The sequence below is a fragment of the Maniola hyperantus genome, chromosome 8 (genome assembly GCF_902806685.2).
Source record: "Maniola hyperantus chromosome 8, iAphHyp1.2, whole genome shotgun sequence".
Lineage (NCBI taxonomy): Eukaryota > Metazoa > Arthropoda > Insecta > Lepidoptera > Nymphalidae > Maniola > Maniola hyperantus.
This window is the reverse complement of record NC_048543.1, coordinates 10,429,426-10,451,329: the sequence shown is the minus strand read 5'-3', so window position 1 is coordinate 10,451,329 and position 21,904 is coordinate 10,429,426. Positions and strand designations below refer to the sequence as shown.

The following is a 21,904-nucleotide window of genomic DNA, read 5'->3' as shown; positions in this document are numbered from 1 at the left end:
ACAATGGAATGTCTAGACAATCGCATATAATTCAAGTTTCACTTAGTTCTGTAGACGCTAATGGGCAAAAACTAAGGACTCGTGTTTATAACAACATGTAGATCATTTTAAAGGTGACCGGTGGGACTAGTACAATGTCCTAGTTGTTATGTTACTTATTTAGCTTGCGAAGCCAACGCCCCTGCTATATCATCTACTTGGCATTAAATCACAGTATGTTGTCGTATACAGTGAAACAAAATAGTTGCCATGTTTTATAATTTTTGTTGTTGTTGTATGGTTGGTATAATGTAGGAATTTTTTTCTGTAAGTATATGATTTTTTTTATACAAAATCTATATTTATTTTAATTAAAAATGCAGAAGTGTGTCTGTTTATTCCATTTTTACGGCCCATCCGTATAGCCAATTTTAAGTTTGGTACATACTTACCATAGTTTTATTACTTAGATACATCACTGCGACGGACATAGACTACTCTTCATGGCGGAAAATCAAAGAGTTCCCACAGGAATTGTAAGAAAAAATTTTGTCCACGTGGACGAAGTCTCGAGCTTCATTTAGTTACTTTTTTCATAGTGCTTAGTACCTTTTAAAAAGAAATGAAATGGTATTAGAACTTAAGTAGATAATAATGATAAGACTAACATTTGTTTTGTTACAAAATTTGTCCAAGCTGCGATATAAAAAGTACTTAACTTTTCGTTTTTTATTGTTTCTTTTTATTACACTTTCCAGGATTGTTTAGTGACACTACATTTTAATATTTATCTGTAACCGGTTCGCTGGTTTTATTGCCAAAGTTGTGGGGTGTTTTAGAGGGTGGCAACATTACATCTCGCTATTTAATCTCCGTTACGTACTGGTCAATGTCCCTGGAGACCTGAATGATAGGTTCTATTTTACAGGTTCTATTTATAGATATCTATGATAAATTGAGTCACTGACTTCATCCGAAAATGAAAGGCTAAAAGTTTTTTTAGTTAATTTGAAAACTAAATAAATTTGAATTCTAAGTAAATTAATACTACTAACCTGAATATCTAACGGCCAAATGACACATCTGTTACGTCTGCATACGTCCTAAACGCAAAGTGCCTGTTTTTTTAAACATTTTGTCCCTACAACAAATTTAAAAAACCTAGCGTTTGAGACGCTCTTTAATATTAGATACATTCCAGTGTTCAGCCGTAAGACATGCTTATCAATTGGTTTATGGTTTCACGTTATGACTTTATTTGAAGAGAAGAGTTTATTTCGCGTGCACAAGTCAGACGCAGAAGTAATAATTGTTTGCTACGTTTCACGGAAAGCGAATTTTTTGCATGATTGCAAATGCGAAAATTCACTTTGCGTGAAAAATTACCACCAGCGCTTTTGAACTTAATCATAATTATCCGACATAAATTAATGTAGCAAGCCATTGTAAGTGCAAAAATTGAAAAATCACTTTCCGTGAAAAATATCGTGTCAATCACTGTGAAGAACAATAACAATTTCACCAAATGAAAATGATTTCAAAGCAGCAAAAGTGTCCATGTCTAGTTATTATTATCGAAATTAAAAAGCCACCATCAGACATGCTTAGTGAGTGTGTAGTGGCTACAATTTTCATTGTGAAGTCCATTTAAAAAAAACCTGTAAATGACTTTCTTTGTTCAACATCTCTTTTTCATAACATAAAACAGAACATTTATGCGTCATGATTATTCACAAAGCGTTTTTAATTAAACAAGTCCCGCCGGTTGTGGGGGCACATAAAATTTTACAACCCTTTAATAAGACGTAAAACTGCGATCCAGCTTCTGTTTTATACGAATATTAATGATTATAGACACCGCAACGTATTTTCGCGTGGTCTATAGAGTTTAATTCGAGGTTTTCGACGCCATTGCTATAAATTATAATTAATTATGACTGTCTCTCCTTCAATAATTAATTTATTTATCTGCAGTCTGCGCAGTGGGATAAATACTCATCCGGTAAATGAGCCTTCAGTTTTGGTTAACTTTGGAAAAATTAAGCAAAAATTAATATTTATTATTCAGATTTCAGATCTGACTTTAAAAAAATTAGCGCAATAAATGTTTTTTAATATGACTAAAAAATATTAGCACCTTTCCTTCCAATTAAGCGTTACCGTTAGAGTTCCAAGGTGCTGAAATGGTAACTTATAACCGAAAATTGCAGCGTAGGCAGACCCCTATACTATTGGACATATATAGGAACGTTATTGCTTGAAAAAAGGAGGGGTTTTTAGTCGGTAGGAGTCCGGCACTATGTCCATGAGAATTTTCCCCTCCTACGAAAAAAAAAAGACCCCTATACTAAGCCGATAGATTCAAGCTGGCGCAACACGATGGCATATAGAAGTCCGGGCTACAAGAGACCTATATCCAGAGGTGGAAGACTATCGGTTGCTAATGATGACGAAAAAGCGTAGTATAGCCATTAGTTGGCACAACAGTCAACCTTTCAGATTCAATCCGCTCCTCGACCGTTGAGTTATTGAGGTTCTACCTCTATTCGCTTGTCAGTGCTCTTATACTATTTCAAATAACCCTAAGCACTACAAACTATAAACTAAGCACTGCATACGCCCTACAAAAACTCAAGACAACTCAAAACTACGTACGAACAAGCACTCGTAAACTTAAACTAGGCACGTAATAACGTCATGTTCTTTCTTTAATTACTATAATGTACAGCTTTATACTTATTACAGTATTACTAAATTACACTTTCGCACTATCCACATAGAGACTAACTGACAAGGTAGAGCAGCTCTAGGGACTCTTTCACTATACATCTAAAGCAGATGTGCAAAGAAAATAGAGAAATGAGTTAGGGAAAACTGGACCAATAAGTTCGATTGCCCGGGTACGTAGCGAAGGAAGTGCGTTAAGACCAGTAAGATTACTTACTTTATTTTCATAGCTTAGATATTTTATAACGATGTAAAAGGACTCATTGAACTATTAGGTAAGGTGCAGTAAAATAAACTGAAACTGAAGTTTCGGTTTATTTCAACTGTAATTTTAAACCCCACCACGCAGCTTCGCACATTTTCTGATGGAAAGGCTTGTTATTTTTATTTGTATCAATAATGTCAACAACAATTAGATTTGGGCTTTTTAATTTAAAAGTTGACAGTAAAATTATTGATACTAAATACAAAAATATTGATTCTTAGATGGATAGAAGAGCATCCTTGTATTAATTTTCGTCTTCTCCGGCTTTGTCCAGTCCTGTCTACAAGGCATACAATATGAGTAAATATCTTCTGACACCCACCATTTAATTTGCAAGTCTGTAAGTGCCAGTGGAGCTAAAGAGTTGTTCATTAAGACTAAACACCGGGCTTGAGCACGTACTGATAGATCCACGATTTGCGAACAATGAGATTTTATTTAAATGTTGGCAGTTTTTAACAAGTTGTCAGTGAGGTGTGACTTATTTTTTCCTTTGTTTTCTTCATCTATAATGCAATGGTTGCGCTTTGCATAAATTGTCAAAACATGGCTATCTGCCGTACTCAAAGTCGCTTATTCGTTACTTAAGTTTAGTTAAAACGAGACAGAGCTATATCTCTCACATAATTCTGTCTCGTTTTAACTCAATCTTAAGTAACGATTAGCAACTCTAAGTGCGGCTGTATTACTACATATTTTCAGCTTCATTTGTAAGTGGCTGTAAGTGATTTCCGTTGTCGTTGTCGTTGCCACCGCCGTCACCACCATCACCACCACTGCCGTTACTACACTCCCACCACCGCCGCCAATGCCACCACTGCCGCTACCATCACCGCCTTCACTGCCGCCTCCATCACCGCCATCGCTACCATCACTGTCGCCGCCACAACTGCCGCCGCATAAAATAACTAGGCTTATTATAATCCTACTAGTAGGTATTATGAATGCCAAAGTTTGTTAATTTGCTCGTTTGTTCTTCAATCACGGCGCAAAAGAGTAATGTACTAACGCGATTTTTTTACATGAATACAGTTAAAGAACTGAAAAGTGACATAGGTTACTTTTTGTAGCGGAAAATAATTTTTAAAGCCTAAACCTAGGCGGATGAAGTCGCAGGCATCATCTAAGTAGTGAGAATATAAAATTAAAATAGCTTTATGTTTTTGAACACATCACGCAAACCACTGACGAAGACTAATCGATAAAACTTGGCTGTTTAAAGCAAAGTTGCAGCAGTCAGGCTAATGATCAAATAAAGGCTTCAAGATTGGAAGATTGTACCCGAATATCCCGAATTTCACGCAGATGAAGATGAAAACCGAAGCGGTTTAACCGGTTCATGATAAAATAGAGACCTTTTAACACGAAACAAAATTGAGGGTGCAGCTGTAGAAGCTCTACTTCATTTGTTTTTCTACACCAATTCTAAATTCAAAGTTATTTAATGATATGTCAAAAATATTTAATGGTTAAGTGTTCATCATGGAAATATGAAACGAAAAAACACATAAATCTTACCTTAATGAGAAGAAAACTTGAAAACAGCATCCTGGATTAAACTCGTAACTCAACAAGATCGTTTGAGAATACTCAAGATTACGTAGTTACTGCAGAATTACCGGATGCCATCTCACAAAGTATCTTTTGATGGTCGTAAAAACATCCCTTAACGATCGTCCGATCTCACTCACCCTTAGCCCCGCCCAGCTCCTGTAGTACAGCTTTTATGCCCTGTACCGTCTTAACCCCAATAATAAAATGCGGGTTGTAAATAGATAATAAGGGAGGAATATACAGACGCCATTAAAGGCGCCATCATCGTAGTTTAACTGTCGCTATCTTAGCTCACTAATCGGCCTTGCTCTGTATTTTAATACCCTTTTTATTAGTCTGTGCCAGTATGCTGCCAATATTTAAATCCAAGATATTCACTCAGAGTCGGGGTGCTTCATCTTCCATCATATTTCAGTGCTCTTTTTACTAAGTTTCAGTTAGACACTTTTATGATAGTTCGTTACTCAGCATAGCTGTCTGAAAAAAAGAATTTTAATCTTAACTGAGTTTTTACTTTTCTTGCATCTAGTCTTTTGAAATTCCAAAACCCTGCCAGGAATGGAACCGGGAACTAATAAGATCACAGTGCTTACCACTGCGCCAGGGAGGTCGTCAAATACATAGTTGATACGGGCGATACCTAGTCCTACATCACATAGCAAGAAATTGAATAAAAGTTAAATCTGCAGATTTGATAGTAGGTACGTTTCTCCTCACAATACCCGCTGAATTTATTCATTTATCCATAAAATATTGTACATCACTTGGTTATTTCTAGCATAAAATCAGGAGGGTATGGAATAATTTGTACAACAGTATGTACCAGTGTGCTTACCATGCGAGACTCGTGTCAGGTAATCGAGTTAGCGGTCCGCCCGGCGCCGATCATTGCGCGCGTACGAGACGTAGGTATACACTGATGTTAAATACCTGCTAGATATGCTCAAATAAAGCTCAAAGCTGTGATAGCCTAGTGGTAAGGACGTCCGCCTTCTAATTGGAGGTCGGGGGTTCGATCCCGGGCACGCACCACTAACTTTTCGGAAATTATGTGCGTTTTAATTAATTAAATATCCCTTGCTTAAAAACGGTGAAGGAAAACATCGAGAGGAAACCTGCATGCCTGAGAGTTCTCTATAATGTTCTCCAAGGTGTGTGAAGTCTACCAAGCCGCACATGGCCAGCGTGGTAGACTATGGCCAAAATCCTTCTCACTCTGAGAGGAGACCCGTGTTCTGTAGTGAGCCGGCGATGGGTTGATCATGATGATGATGCTCAAATAATGCTAAATCTACACACAGTGACGAGAATTGTATGCTGTATGATACACAAGACGTGCACGTTATAGTACGCGACAGGACGAGATAGCAATCAGGGAGGGAACGCCCCGCACACGTGAAAACCCCCCGCTAACCCGGTGCGGGCGAGCGGGGTTGACGTGCGGGTGTGCGGAGCGTCCCCCCACCTCATACCCTGATTATCTCGACCTGTCGTGGACTATACGTATGTATGATTCGTGCTACATAGAACCGTATGAAACACGCCAAACCGAAGCTCGTAATAACGAAAATGCGTGAGTGGTGTTTCAGCTTGGTAAATCAGTCATCGTATCAGTTCTAATATTGAAAAGATATTGCATAACTGTTATCAGACTTCGCCTTCGATGCGTCTTTTCTCTTACTATCCGTAGTAACAGTTTCGGATCTTATGGTGGATGGGTCCATCGGGTTCGCTGATGGATTCAATCCGGTAGCATGTGTGGACTGTCGATCCATCATTTAGATTACAGGAAGCCCTGGGCTTATGAGAGCTACGATTTAGCTGTTTTCCGTTAAGAAGTTTCTTCCTCTATCTATAATAAATGTCTTGAAACCGATCACATAAAAAAAAAAAAATTTGACGCACATAATTAAATGTTAAGATTAATTATTATAATTAAACTATTTTGGTATCACTTCCAGTATCTCTTATTTCACAAACCAGATACCGAATAGAGTTGCTGTGTCAGCATTTTTCACGAATACGAGATAATTCGCCTTCGGAATCTTTTCTCCGTGTAAGATTGAAGAAATTGATGACATTCACTTTTTATGTACAATTTTTAGCTAAAGAGGTGAATTAAATATCTACCATTGAGCTGTAGGCATCCTGATAGGAGTTTCATAGATAAGATGATGTTGTTTCTATGATACTGTGCGAAAGGATCGGTGGACCTATTGAGGTAATCCCTACAATTCCCAAAATGAAATATGTGGGAATCGAGTCCGGCTGGACCAGAGACATCGTTGTTTAAAATAATTTATTTCACGTGCAATAATTTTGCTCCTTATCTACTTATCTACCTCACCTACTTGCCAGCTAAATGCATAGAATCAGGAAGTTGGTCGCCATTTTGTATTTCTTTGTCATTGCTCGTGTGTATGTTCTTCGGCGCTCAATACATTCCCTCCTTGCTTCAGCTATCTCCTCATTCCACCAGTATACTTGCTTCTTCCGGCCACGTTTTCTTCTGGGCATCGATTGATTGCATGCCTTAGTCGTGGCAGCTACTAAGTCTTTAGGAGTTTTGATTTGTTCGCAACTGAGTGTTTTTTGAAATATTTCTTTGTTAATTTTATTCATATTCCACCCTGTTGCTGGTGGGAGGATCTTAATTTCTTCTTGCAGTACTTCAAATGAAATATATTTATGTCCACTCAGAGTTTCTTCCTCCATCACTTTCCAGTTAGCCATCTTTCCTGCCCAGTCAGAGCTAACAAGCGTCACGTCGGGTCTAGAAGACTTGTGTCCCCTTTCAAAGGTTGGTAAGTTCCCTGTATTTATGGTGACCAGATCCAGCTCAGCGAGGGTTTCCATTAGATACTTGCCTCTGTGGTTTGTAGTTTTGCTTCCCCACAGCTTTGAGGCAGCGTTGAAATCCCCAGCCACTAAAATGTTTCCTTGTTGGTTTCTTATACTATCACTGAGTTCATCTATGTCTTGTTTATACTGGTCTATGCTGCAATTAGGTGAGAAATAGCAGCTGTATACCGTGAGGCCTGATAGCTTTAGTCCCAAATATCCCTTTATTACCTTTTTGATTGTAATACCTTTGTTGTAGATAAGATGGGTCTATAATACTGGTTCGGGAGTTACTGAAGTACGCTGAGAGCATTGCATGAATATGTCATTCAATGTTCTCAGCGTACATATTCAAAATTCTTTGATCTTTTATCGTTTTGTATTTTATGTCTTTTTTCTTGTACCTTTATTTGTATTTAAATTTATTATTAATCATCTAGTTAGTGTAAGTGGCACTGCCGTTCTAATTAGATATAAAATAAATAAAATAAATAAATAAATAAATAAAAACTATAGCCGCGTCGCCCCTTTTGTCTCTCTCCCAGCCTGCTGCTGTGGATATCTTTTCGTTTGGCTCAGCGATTATGGCGAGGTCGATATTTAGATTTTTAGCTGTTGCTAGGAAGAGATCATGGGCAGCTCGCACTCTGTCTAAGTTTATTTGAAGGACTTTTAAATCCATTACGATGTTTTTAAATAAAGGTGCGAGCCTCTAATGGCATTCCTGAATTCCGGGCATCCTGTAGAAATGGCTTTATGGCCCGATTCTTCGCATATAGGGCAATACAGTCTGTTAGAGCAATTAGCTGCTTTATGGCCCTTTCTACCGCACTTCATGCATAGTTCAGATCTATCCGGCCCTTGGCATTTTGAGGCGATGTGCCCGATGCCCCAGCATTTGTAGCATTTCCCAATGTTGACTCTTTTCCTTATTCTACATCTTGTCCAACCTATATTCACCCACCCTAAGTTTGGTATTTTTTTAGCGTGAGTATTGTCTATAGATACTGTCGCGTTTTGGCTTCCATATTGGGTTGGTCTCAAGGATCGAACTTTCACAGGTACCTTAAGCTGAGCTTCTACGGCCTCTTTGACCTCCTCGCAGCCGCTTTCATCTTCTATCCCAGCTATATGGAATGTGGTTTCTCCACCCATATTAACCTCAATTTTTTCGCCCTGGAATACATCTATAAGTTTCTCTTTAAAATTTTCTGCTTGATTTTTGTTTGCTAGAACCTTCATCATCATCTGTGATTCGCCTGCTTTCCCACCTACTTTTTTAACAGATTTTACTGTTATCCCTAGTTCTTTTATGTCTGTGGTGGTTACTCCAGTTTTTGCCTTTTTAAGCATATCCGCATAGGTACCTTCACCTCTTAGCGTAATAGTCTCCATAGTCCTTTTTTCTGTCTTGCTTTTTCCCATTTCCTTTGGGAGCTCATTTCCTTGTACTAGAATCTGAATTGTCTTGCAACTGCTGGCATATATCGATTCTATTATCTTTCTGACTTTGCATTTGTCAAATTCAGCTTCCATGACGAACGCGATATTTTTGTTCGTGGTTCGTTCTTCACTTAGTCTTTTTAACTCGACGAGTTGTTTATATAGTAGTTCCATGTCCTCCCGCCTATCTAAAGTTGCAATGCAGGGCAGTACGTATATATATCTCTCTCCTTCTCCCACGCCACTCTTTGAGCTCTTATTGGTGCGAACCGTAAATTCTATCTTACCCGGTTCACCTTCGTCTAGCAGTTCTACTGCTTCGGGATACCCTCTTTTTAGTAACTTTCTCACTCCCTTTGGTTTTTCTTTTGTTCCTTCCTTCTGTGGTTCTGCTATCGCCGCAATGTCCCAGCTCCTGTCTAGCGATAACAGGTTAGCCTTCTGTAAATTGACGGCTTTATAAACTTCCTCTGGCCAGTCGTTTTCGATAATTTGTGCCAGTCCATTGAAGTCTAAGCCTTCGTCTAGCTTGTTCCGTATTTCGTCAACCGCGGTAAGCCGCGATATCTCTTCGTTTTCACCATTTGTCTGGGTTTTTCGGTCTCTAGTAGGCTTGGCTGTCTGGGTGCTCTGGTTTCTAGTAGACTTGACTGCCGTAGTGGTTGTCTCTAGCACTTCCCGATCTGCTTCTATGTTATCTTGATCTTTGTTCTCTTTTTCCGTCTGGGTGCTGGAGTCTTGGGTATTTTTACTAACTGTTCTCGCTCTTGTCTTTGGGTGGTTCTGGTTGGCATGATCACCCCAGTCCTTCATTTTGCGTTTTAGTCCGTCCATACGGTTCTTTAAGTGTTTCACTCCATTCTTAATTTCCACTTTAGTGTTTATGTTCTCTCCTACTAGTCTACATAGGTTGTTTCCTATCTGTGACAGTTCTGTGCATAGCGCTATCATGTCATCATACCTGTCGTCTTCGGTATCCTCTGTGTCTCTTTGTCGCTTGCCTCCTGTCGTTCCTACTTTCGTTTGGATACTCCTTAACTCCTCGATCTTGTGTATGACTGGGAGTGACCCACTTCTCTCTCGCCTAAAACGTGTTAAACCAGCTGGTTCAACAGCACTGATGTCTTTAACTGGTGATCTCTGTAACTTGCTTCTCCTAGCAAAGGGGTTTATGTCGACTTCCGTATCGAGTAATGAAGTCATTTCGATTTCTCCAGTTTTTACTGTGCGTCTGCGGAAGTCATCTATCATGGTTTCTATACCGTCTTCAACTGCAGCATCTAGGTGACCGTAAACAGCTGCAGAAGTCGTATCCTGGTTGTATGAGGCTGCTGTTTCTGATGTGGATATATGTGTGTGTGATTGTGTGCTTTCTGTTTGCATGTTTGGCGAACCTTTGCCCTCCCCAGAATACGAAGGGCGGCCTGAAGCTCTGATTATACTCGGTATCGAAGACATATTCAGAGCTTCAGTGAGGGATTCTCCAGTACCACTATCGGCGCTGGTACCCTCCTGGGGTAGTTTCTCTTTGGGATCCGCTTTATCCATGGTTTACTCCTTCTCCAAACTCTCTTCTCCTCTACTCTAGTCCTTTTTGGGGTTATTTAGACCCCAAGGCTCGCTGTAGCCTCATTCAGCCGGTTGCCCAGCTGAGTGTGTGGTTATCCCGCCACTGCTCGGTCGCCAGAGCCTCGTTCGTTGTCTAGCAGGGAGCAAAATGAAGCAAGAAATTGACGTCGAAGAACCTAGAAAAGAATATAAACTAGCAAAACTTAATCTGCAGCTATTAATTACAAAATCTAGAGGTAATAAGTGGACGGAACTGGGTGAGGCTGTAGATAACGATGTGTGGGGCTTAGGCTATAAAATAGTTACGAAAAAACTAAAAAAAGGGCCCCAAATACAGATTGGTATCGAACAGATGTGCCAAATAGCCAATGTACTATTTCCATCACATGACCACTTCGAACGCTTCAAGTATCCTACCCAGGAAATACCATTGGTAACTAGCGACGAACTAAAGCGGGCATGTGATCGAATCAAGCTGAGAAAGGCGCCAGGACCAGACCTTATACCACCTGAAATAGTCAAATTGGCCGTTTCCACAATCCCCGATAAAATTACAAAAGTCGTGAATGAGATCCTCCAAACGGGGGAATTTCCACAGATCTGGAAAGTAGCAATACTACTACTGCTACGCAAAGCAAAGAAACCTGCGGACGACCCAACGGGATATAGGCCGCTATGTTTACTCGACTGCTATGGGAAGCTGTTAGAGAGAATCATACTGAACAGAATGGAAACTCTCTTACCAGACCATGGCGACTTAGCAGCGGCGCAGTATGGCTTTAGAAGCGGTAGGTCTACACTCGGTGCAATAGATAAAGTGATAACCATCGCTGAGGCGGCCAGGCAAGGTACTCGCCGTAAAAAGAAACTCTGCGCATTGGTAGCACTGGATGTTCGGAATGCCTTTAATTCGGCCCCATGGGAGTTAATACTGGAAGAAATCAACAAGAGAGGCTTTCCGAATTACATATACAACATTATAAATAGCTACTTACAGGATAGACAAATAATAGTGCGCGACAGTGAAGGTAAGAGTACGGACATACGAGTGACTAGCGGGGTACCACAAGGCTCTATCCTCGGACCAACGCTATGGAACATCCTCTACGATGACATACTGCGAACCGACTTCGGGGAGGATGTTCACTTGGTGGGTTTTGCCGATGACCTAGCGCTGGTGGTGGCTGCCCGCAAGGAGGACGATCTCATGACAAAGGCAAACAAGGCACTGGCAAATATAAGCGGATGGATGGCGCGAAAGCGGCTGCGTTTAGCTCCAGAAAAAACTGAAGCTATTATGCTGAGTGGACGCAGACAATTTAAGCCCATTACATTCTTGCTGGAAGGGGTCAGGATAAAACCTAAAGATAAATTAAAATACCTTGGCGTATGGTTTGATAAAAGCCTAACTTTCTGCAAGCATGCTGAGGAAGTATCGGAGAAGGCAGATCGGCTTACAATGGCACTGAGCCACTTAATGCCTAAACAAGGAGGCCCCAGGGCTAGCAAAAGGAGAGTATTAGCTTCAGTTTCCCACTCTGTAATGCTATATGCAGTCCCGGTATGGGGTAGAGTACTGAATTGCGCTAAATACAAACATATGCTGTGCAAGGTACAAAGGCAGATGGCTATACGAATCTGCGGTGCGTACAGAACTATATCGCTGGACGCGGTGTTGGTAATAGCTGGCCTGATACCTATCGAAAGATTGGCGAGGGAACGTACAAGAATGTACAACAGTGAAGACCAAAGGACACCAGAAGAAGAGCGAAACCGTACAATGGAAGAGTGGCAGACGGAGTGGGAAAAGGGAGGAAAAGGACAGTGGACGAGAAAACTTATCCCCAACGTAAAGCTCTGGATAGGAAGGAAACACGGAGAAGTGGATAAGTTTATAACTCAAGCACTTTGTGGCCATGGTGTGTTTAATACCTACCTCCATGCTATTGGGAAAGCGCCCAGTGACTCATGCTCGTATTGCGGTGCAGAAGACACGCCAGAGCACGCAATATTTCAGTGTGTGGAGTTCGAGCACAAAAGAAAAGAAGCCCAGGGAGAAGGCGAATCAATAACGCCTACAAATCTTGTCCCTCGTATGCTCTCAAGCGAATCACAGTGGAATGCATGCACTGAAATGTTGCGTGCTATTATTAAAAGAAGAATCTCGGATGAATGGGATAGGCAGAAAAAGATAAAGCCTAAACTGTAAAGACAGCCATCTTTCAGATGCAATGCAAAGGTTTTACCTGAAAGATAGAGCGGAGGTGGGGAGGAGGTTTTTAGTCCGTAGGCCATTGTGTTGGAGTCGGGCATGCCGGAGGCATCCATGAGGATTTTCCTCCTCCCCGAACGGAAAAAAAAAAAAAAAAAAAAAAAAAAAAGGAAGTTGGTCGCCATAAAGTCCCATTATAATGTTTCCTAGTTTCGTTACCAATAAATAAATCTCCGCTCCAACAGGATGCCAGTGAAATAAATGTGACGTCAATCTGCCTCCATTTGTCGTTAGTGTTGCTTCGTCGTTAGCTTAACGTAACACACGGATATGACGTTTGGGGGACACAATTTATTTTAATATCCGACACGACCAAAAACCTGTTTAAAATTATGATGGAAAACGATGATGCAGTTTATGATACCTACATTACATGACAAAGTTAATTAGTTTCATATTCAAGAGTTTCAATATATTGTAGAAGATAAGTTAAATCAAAGCAATTTTTTATAGCAATAGCTTTGCAATTTGAGTCAGATAACTCAAAGGCAACCTCAAAGACAAATAACAAATGAAAAAAAAAATTGCACAGGAGAGTCTACTTATCAAACATCTTCACACTATTTTCACTAGATAACGTGAGACCACACTAGAAAAATTAAACCGAGTAAGTAAAGCCGTAGTGGGTCTGGTAGTTTTCAATGATTGAAACCTGGGCATATTATGCAGGTTTTAATCAGGCTTGATATTATCATTACTTGCAAATCGGCATTTTAGCCGTATCTACAGTAGGTCGAAAACATCTAGGATAACATTTTCACGTGTTCGTTTGGGAGTTTGGCCTTAATTATTTTATTTTTGGCATCAATTTGTTCGCCATTGCCGTTGTCTGTATTTATTATCCAGTAAGCCGCAAATCTTAAGTTGGTGAAGGGGAGACAAGACAAAAACTTAATGACAAGTGGACAATGGTGGAGATTCGAAACGCTTGTCGTCGCGAGATTGTCAGGAAGCGCTTCCGAGGGAAGATCTAGTTGACAGCCGAATATAAATACGGTATTGTTTGCTTATTGTTTGTTGATTGTTTGACGGATGATATTTTCCACCCACCATGTACTTAGGCACAATATGAGGAATGTGTGGAATCTTATGTGGTTATATCCAAAATATTGTGACTATGTTTCCAGTTCCTTTCTCTCCCATTAACCCTATCTTTGTATCAGATTGATATTCTTGAGTAATTTAATAAGTATATTACCTACTATGCCTTCCTCTGAAACTTTTAATTTACAAGCTTAAGGAGGCTCAGGACGTTGCTTTCTTCATACAAACGTAGGAGGGTAATTACTACGCTCAAAACTAAGTATTATATCGATTCATCTCGTCATTATCTAGGTTTATTGATATATGAAACATTGAAAAAAAAATTGATTTTAAAGTTACGAGGCTCAAAAGATTCCGATTTTAACACTAAATTTATGACAACTTTGGGCGTAAATAAATAAGATTAGGGGTATGAAAATTCTAAAGAAATTTAACATTAGAGACATAGTTTTTTTATTCATTAGTTGAAATAACTATACTTTGCAAACATAAACTCAGTAGTTTATTTCTCAAAAATACTTTTCCTAAGCCCTTGATTTCGGTGAAAATCATCGTGCCTCTCACCTTTCTCATACAATGTCAAGTGAAAAGCAAACAGGTTCGGCCGGGCGTACTGCGTCACCTTAAGTATCTACGTGTTCCTGACGTATTTTAATTAAGTACCTTTAGAATATGTCTACTAGTCTAGTCTTGAAGTATATAACTGAAACAAAATAAAATATAATACATATGTCGGTTAAATACTTATAAAAAAAATCATCTTTTATTTTAAAAATATACACACACACTGAAGCAATCCATTCGATGGGCAGTCTAAGAAGCTCTCGGGTAAATCAAATCAGACAATCAAGTGGAAAAATCCATGTCCGTAGTACAAACAATCAACTCGAGTTACGCGGTCGGGAGTGACGTGGGACGGTCCTCACCTCCTATTTGATCGCCTCTCCACTCCCGCCCTCCCGGGAATACGCTATTTGTTTTAAAGCTTTATTACTAAGTAATGTGTAGGTACATAGGTCAACCCTCTAAAAATTTCCAGTGTTGACCAATAACTCTAATGTAATGGACTCGCTTGCGTATTTTAATGTTTGATTGGGCTGTGACTTATGTTTGGGTTGCTCTTAAAGTTTCCATTAAATCGGTATATGGTGCAGGTGATGTACACCAGTGTTTTGAAAATTCAGTTTTCAGTTCAATTTTCAAGGAACCTCTGACTGGCTCATCTATGCCCAACAATACTTAGACCTAGGAAGCTGAAATTTTGCAATGTAGACAAGGGATAATGTAGACAAGGAATCAGCTGGATTTTTTAATTCCTTTAAGAGCAAAGCCGTGGGTGGTGGCTAGTGTACAGGTGTGTAGGTGTAGTGAATTAGTTACGTAATAAAGGTATAGGAAATATCAAAAAAGATTATAGACTTGAGTAGTTCGTGATAAAATTGACATGACACAATACATTAATTTATTAATCGTCCATCTCATCAAGAATAAGCGGAATCGTAGAGCACGAGACCTATTGTGTATTCGTAATTTATTCACCGGTTGGAATACAAAAAACTTGTTCGTCCCGAAGGGTCTCCCCAGCAAAAAGGTGTCAATTTTTGAAAGATTGCGCCACGTCATGAATATTATATGAACGAATCGAGTTAAGGGTATTTTGTGATAATGTTCGACGATCGTTTGGATGCTGTCAGCCTATGTCATTTCACATGGATTGGCCCTTTGTTAAAAGTAACACGTACAGTGTCAACTCAGGGCGGGGAAGATATCGTTTGGAAAATTTGCCTCCTGAAAGCTGGCTATTTGCTTGTCGAGATAGAAATGCTGAGAAATTATACAAGCTCCGATACTGAAGCTTATAAACACCTTTTAAAGCTTTTAAAGTTTTGCACGTTTAGATTTGCGTAGCTGTGAAAAGCTAGTTTTATTAAAGCAGAAATAGAATGAAAAGTTACATAGCTTGCATCAATTTCATTATTACATGGTGTGAAGAAATTGAAGGTATTCCTAGCCTTTCATTACTTTGAACGACGATAAGTAAGTGGTGGGCGCTATTTTCTTATGATGTCCCAGGTGTGATTTCCAAAGCAATACAAACCGATAAAGGAAATTCGATCAATTAAACTATCATGTTTATCCGTTGTAAGTTAGCCGTTGTAAGTTAATCGTCACTACGAGGTGATGATTGCTATCTGAGGACAGTCAAGGGCTACTTGCTTACTACATTCTGGTCATTGAAATTTACGATACGATACGATAGAAATATTATGTAAAACAAGTAAATATATATAATTTTGCATAACTTCTCTATGCCTATACCTTAATATACTTGTGAAAACTACGTTTAAACAAACAGGAAAACGTTATAGCCCACTTGCTAATATATTTTCTTTCCAACGCCCTCAAAGTGATAATATCATCATATTTATAGGCTTTTTCCTAAAAACTTGTAACAAGTGCCATAAATAACAGATTTTACTCGAGCCAACAGTTCGATAGCAAGATACTTTTCGCAAAGGAAATCGTAAAATAAGTTTTTTTCTGCGCTGCCGCCAACCCTATGTGCGGCAGTCTGCATCAACAAACATTTAATAATATTTATACTCCTTAATAATGTGTATTATACCTACGTGTATAGGTGTTTGTTTATTTGTTTGTGACTTCTTAGTGCCTCACTACGAAGCTTAAATAATTTACTGTACTTACCTTAAGATAAAATACCTATCTTAGGTATCGTCTAAGAGAAATTTAAGATTAAAAAAAATCATAAATGCTGCATATTTTGCATATAAACTGTATAAAAAGCTATTTCGGGCAGTGCTATAATAGTTGCTAAGAAGCCGCGTCGCGAATGTACCTAATCATTTACCTGGATTTCTTCAAGTTTTCAACAGCAAATGCTCTTTTGAAACGCTCACTTAATACAATATTATTATACTCATTGGTACATATTATTATTATACCTACTCTATCCACGGAGAAAAGTTATCTTTTTTTTTTTTACGTATTCCCATACAAATGACAAAGACAAAAAATCAGTGGGCGTGTTACCTCCCTACCTACCTGTGTTCAGCCATGGTAATATTATCTAAATATTACCGTGGTGCAGCCGTTGCAAGTCAGCTAGTAGTATAATACCCGCAAATTGCTATTGCGCTGGAACCATGTCTTATTAACATCGTCATGAAAATCTCAGTACTAGACGGGAGTTACGAAGTTGACAGTGTTTCACCTCTAGTGCTTCGGAGAGCACATAAAAAATCCGTGTCCACTGCGCCTGATCTCCCTCCGGTCGTGTCGAATTGCCGTTCCTTCAGACTATGTGAGTAATGGAATAGAAAGTGCACCTGTGTTTGTGCTCAGACTGGCAATATAATATCTCTCGGATGTTTAATCTCCGTGGAGGTTGGCCGCTATGGCCAAAATTCGGTCGAGAGAATAATTTATTAGGTAACAACTATTGATATTATAATAAGCTCAAGTAACTCTAACAACCTGAGAGCATAATTCGGAAAGGGTACGGAAACAAAGTGGCCTTCCAATATTGCATCTCGGTTAAGACCCTTTCGCCAATTATTATAATTAACTATAAGAGGAAGTGACCTCTTGGGCTTTGGGCGAAGGGGAAAATAACTTTGTAATACCGTGGCCATTTGAGAAGATTGATGGTAACAAGACAACTGAATTAAGACTGTATTACATACTTGCAAAGTTTGCTATGCTCCTTAATTTTGTAAGGCAAGTTATACTAACTCGGATTAGTCTTTTGATGCATTATAGTTTACCTAGTTTTAGCAGAAGAAAGTTTCGGGTTAGTTATAGCAACAACATTATAAACATAAATTATAACAAATGTAAATGGTCATAGTCTAGTGGTTAAAGCGTTGGTCTCCTAGTTGGGGGTCCAGAGTTCGATCCCGGGGACGTACCTCTTTTCGGAGTTATGTGCGTTTTAAGCGCCACGTCACGTCGGGGTCAAGAATAGTGCAGACAGATGAAATAAAGACTAGCAGACTTGTGTTATATAATACAGTGATCTAATAGTAGAATAGCATAAATTATTTAGGTACCTTATATATTAAGAAACATCTTACAGTTTAGGAAGAACCTTCATTTGGCATTGTACAGTTATAATAAAAATTCTAACTAACGATAACGATTGATTAAAACATTATTTCACGTCACGTATTGGACACATTCCAATGTACTGTGCCCATAGAAAGGGGCACCCAACATCAATGGCTGTGCCATACAATTAAATGTCACTTTCAAAGCATCGTGAGCAACCTGCAGTCTGCCTGCGAGTTCTCTATATACCATAATGTTCTCAAAAATGTATGTCTGCCACTACGCACTTGGACAGTGTGGTAGACTTTGGTCAAACCTATCTCGTTCTGAGAAGAAAACCGGGATGATGATGTTGATAGCACCTAATTACGTAGCCTTGACTTTCTTTCAATACCTACTTTACGTTTATATTCGTACAAATGATTCTCTAAAGATATAGGTAGGTACCTATTAATCTTAAAGAGGATTCGGAGGAGGAGTCGGATTTTAGTATTAGTGTTAAACTATTATTTCTTTCAATTGAACTTAGTTTCCAAATAAAACCAATGCTAAGCAAAACAAAACGTGAAGGGAATACCGCGGGTAAAACTTAGTCTAGCAAATATTTACCCGTCTAGAACTCTAGAGGAATAATGAGTCCAACTACGCAGAACTTTGCAATGAGTCGGTTTTCTCAAAAGGTTCATTCAAAAGTTCATCGTTCTTTGTTTATTATGTCCGTGGTATTACAATATTCCTGTTCTTTACAAGTTCCATTTTCATTATTTCTTCTTACAGATAAAATAGGTAAGTATAGTTACTAAGTTATTTATACCTGAGTAGGTGGCTATTAAAAATATTTAAGTAAATATTTTTAATAGCTACCTACTCAGGTATTTTGACTTTTATCATATTACTGGATATTATAGATATTATAGCATTATGCTTATTTGGTATTTTGTATAAGTAATCTTAAATTATCGCCACATTTTCAATTTTGGTATTTTTCGTATTCGGCGCGGCACGTCTAAACCAATGTAGAAGAAAATTTTATATCTCTGTGGTCTAAACGATATTGACCTGGTATCTTATATTATATTTCTTTAGACTTAAAATTAACTGTGCAAGACTTTTTATTCCAAAATTTTCAATGTTGGCCATTGTCCTCCTTATTACTAAAAATCTATTGCAATAGATAGGTAGTAATATTGTTCAAGTTTTTGCAATATACCTGGATCCAATACAAGATATAGTTTTCTAAAAGGAATGATTTATTTTTGTTTTTATTACTCTTTATAGTAGGGAATGTGATTGAGTTTAAACAGACTGGATCGTTTTTAGTAAACAAGAAATAAAACGTGGGTGAACGTTGAAAAACTTAGCATTTGCAAAACTCCGCGAATGTTCGGTCTAGACGAGTTATTAAAAATTTATTTTTATAGAATTTTGTAATGCGTTCGTGATCGGATGCTATGTTAGTTTTAGATATTCGCAGAATAACTACGTGAAAAGAGTTTATTAAATGTAATTTATAGCAAAACTAGATGATGCCCGCGACTTTGTCCGCGTGGATTTTTTAAAAATCTCGTGGGAGAACTCTTTGATTTTTAGGATAAAAAGTAGCCTATGTGATATGCCCGTTCCGGGGATATCCCACTGTACCAAATTCCATCAAAATCGGTTGAACTGTTGGACCGTAAAAAGTGCAGATAAAAATAATTTGCAAAACGATTTGTTTCACTTTAGTAAAATGAATGACAAAAAATGGAAAAAAGGGTGTTGGCACTCCCGTATGGCCTAAGAGCCAGCGCGTGCCAGACCTCCCTTATTTTATAAAAGATGAAAGTTTCTCTGCGTATTGTCCCCAACACTGGGAGGAACGTTTGTCTGGATGTTTGTTTGGCTCATGGTGGCTTTAGGAGATAACAGGTAATTTAGAAAAATTATACAAGTAAAGTTGCGAGTAAAAACTACTCTTCCCAAAAAGTCCAAACAATAGTCTAACTCATGTTAATTACACAAAATATAATTCGATTATTTAACAATAGCACAGGACTTTCAAACTTCAGTAGAAAATTAAAGCTGTATACAGACTTCAGAGGTCACAATCTCAGGTTAGTTAATTTAATAAACACATTGCGTTGTAAATTTGGATAATTGGGGCATGAATATTATAGTTGTTAGGGCAAATGTTTTGGCTCCCATTTGTATACCGTTCCGGCTAATAATTTTGATATTAACGACCTTATTAAATCATCCATTGTGTTTAACCAAAATCAAGATTTATGTTTTTCTAATTTTTAAAATATTTGGAATATTTATTAACTTTGGATAATATTTTGCAAATGAATGCAGGTAAATAAATATACCTACCTACTAAGTAAAATATTTTTAAGTAACTCAAATAGCAGACAGACAGACAGACACACTTTCGCATTTATAACAGTAATTAAATAAACAAATAAATCATTTATTGAGCAAAACATAGATAGGTCTAGTTACATCTGAATTTGAATGATATTTATTCTAAAAGTAAGGTACACACAGAAAATCAACTGTCCCTAAACTAGGTAAAAAGCCTGTGTAAGTAGAGTAGAGTAAGTAAAGTATGGATTTTGCCATATTATATTATGATTTTTGAAATAAATTTACGAATTAATTAAGCTTTATCAAGTAATGATAATTAGTGTTCTCGTTAAACTTGACGTATGGTCCTTGAAAGTCGTTAGTAAGATTTAAGCTCGCAAGGTTCCAGTCCTAATCGGGATAAATGGGTACATATTCATGATATAAATGAGACCCAACCCTAATTTTCTGTCCCTATAAAGTCCTCAAGGATAGCTTTTTGCTTTGCTTGTAATATATTAGAGAATGGCTCTCTCAGAGATGAAAATTTTTCATATTAGGTTAGTATTTTATTAAATAAAACCTGAACACAATATTATGCTTTTGTTAAAAATACTTATAGAAAACTAACTTCTTAATAATTTAGGTGGCTAGTTTTGCTTTTTATTTGACTTTTTACTATGAATAAGACATGTTTTTTTTTAAATTAATGTAATTAAAACGATCATTTCAAAAACAGTGACAAAATCAAAAAGCTATATTTTGAATAAATACGTCTTTATACTTTATTTCAAACAAGTTTTAGCTTTTCTTGAGTTCCATATGATGCTAGGTGCATTGATGTCGAAACCGCCATAGTTTACGGAATCTTACTTTAAGAAACAGTAAAAGTTTTGTTATTTTGCTCTTTCTGTTGTTGTTTTTTTGTAATGCAATTTGTCCGTGTTTTTACAATTCCTCTCAGCAAATCAAAGGGAACTCAATTTATCCGTCGTCAAGCAACAAATAAACAAAGCGAATGTAGTTCTGTGTAAAATGTAGACAGGACGGATAGTGTAACATATGCAGCGCAGGTAAGGGCTGTCCTAACGAAGAGCGCGCGATTTGAATTTTTAGTGCGGAGTTTTTGCGTTTACGTTCACAGACTTCTAAGGGATTTCACTGATCTAAAATCACGTTATTTTGGCATTTTACGTGGCATAACAAAGAGAAATAAGGGAAAACAATTATTTCAGTAAGACAGTTTTCCTCAATCGGTAATTAAACTTCAAATACCTACGAAGGAGGTAAGTACCATTTTTGTTGGTTGTAAAACCATAGTGAAATTATTGATACCATACATAACTTGTTGAATAGAATTTGTTTGAAATTACATCTATGAATTTATCCGATTTTTTGCAGTGTAAACGCAAAGTCAACAAAACAGGTTGCTGTAAAACATTCACGTCATATTTAATGTTTTTAACCAACGTCAAAAAAAGAGGAGGTTCTCAATTCGACTGTTTTTTAAAATGTTTGTTACGCGATGCCTCCGCCAAATATGAACCGATTTTGATAATTCTTTTTGTTTGGTAGGCTTCATACTTCAGACGTAGTCCCGTTTTAGTTTGGTAAAGATTTGATGAAAGTCTTCGGAGATGGAGAACAGATTCTCCTCAATGGATAAGTAAATTGCTCGCGTTCAGTGGAATAGCTTATTAAACAGTTAGTCTTTAACCAGGCATAGCATGCACAAAAAATTGTGAAATAAAAAAGTTGAAGTCAATTTTTTTTTGTTTTTTTTTTGTTGCAAACCGTGCAAACTTACGATTATGCAA

At 37.9% G+C, this 21,904-nt stretch overlaps 1 long non-coding RNA gene across 2 annotated transcripts in view; it reads right to left on the bottom strand.

Annotated features, from left to right (window-relative positions):
* LOC138402661 (uncharacterized) overlaps positions 1-21,904 on the bottom strand; it is a 53,988-nt gene that overhangs the window by 16,585 nt on the left and 15,499 nt on the right. The window contains exons 1-2 of one of the 2 annotated variants that reach the window (XR_011237017.1): positions 14,259-14,393; positions 4,490-5,002 (exon numbers count right to left, since the gene is read on the bottom strand). This is a non-coding gene — a long non-coding RNA (uncharacterized lncRNA). Of the gene's footprint in view, positions 1-4,489; positions 5,003-14,258; positions 14,394-21,904 lie in introns of those variants that run through there. The other variant, XR_011237016.1, reaches the window with a different exon arrangement.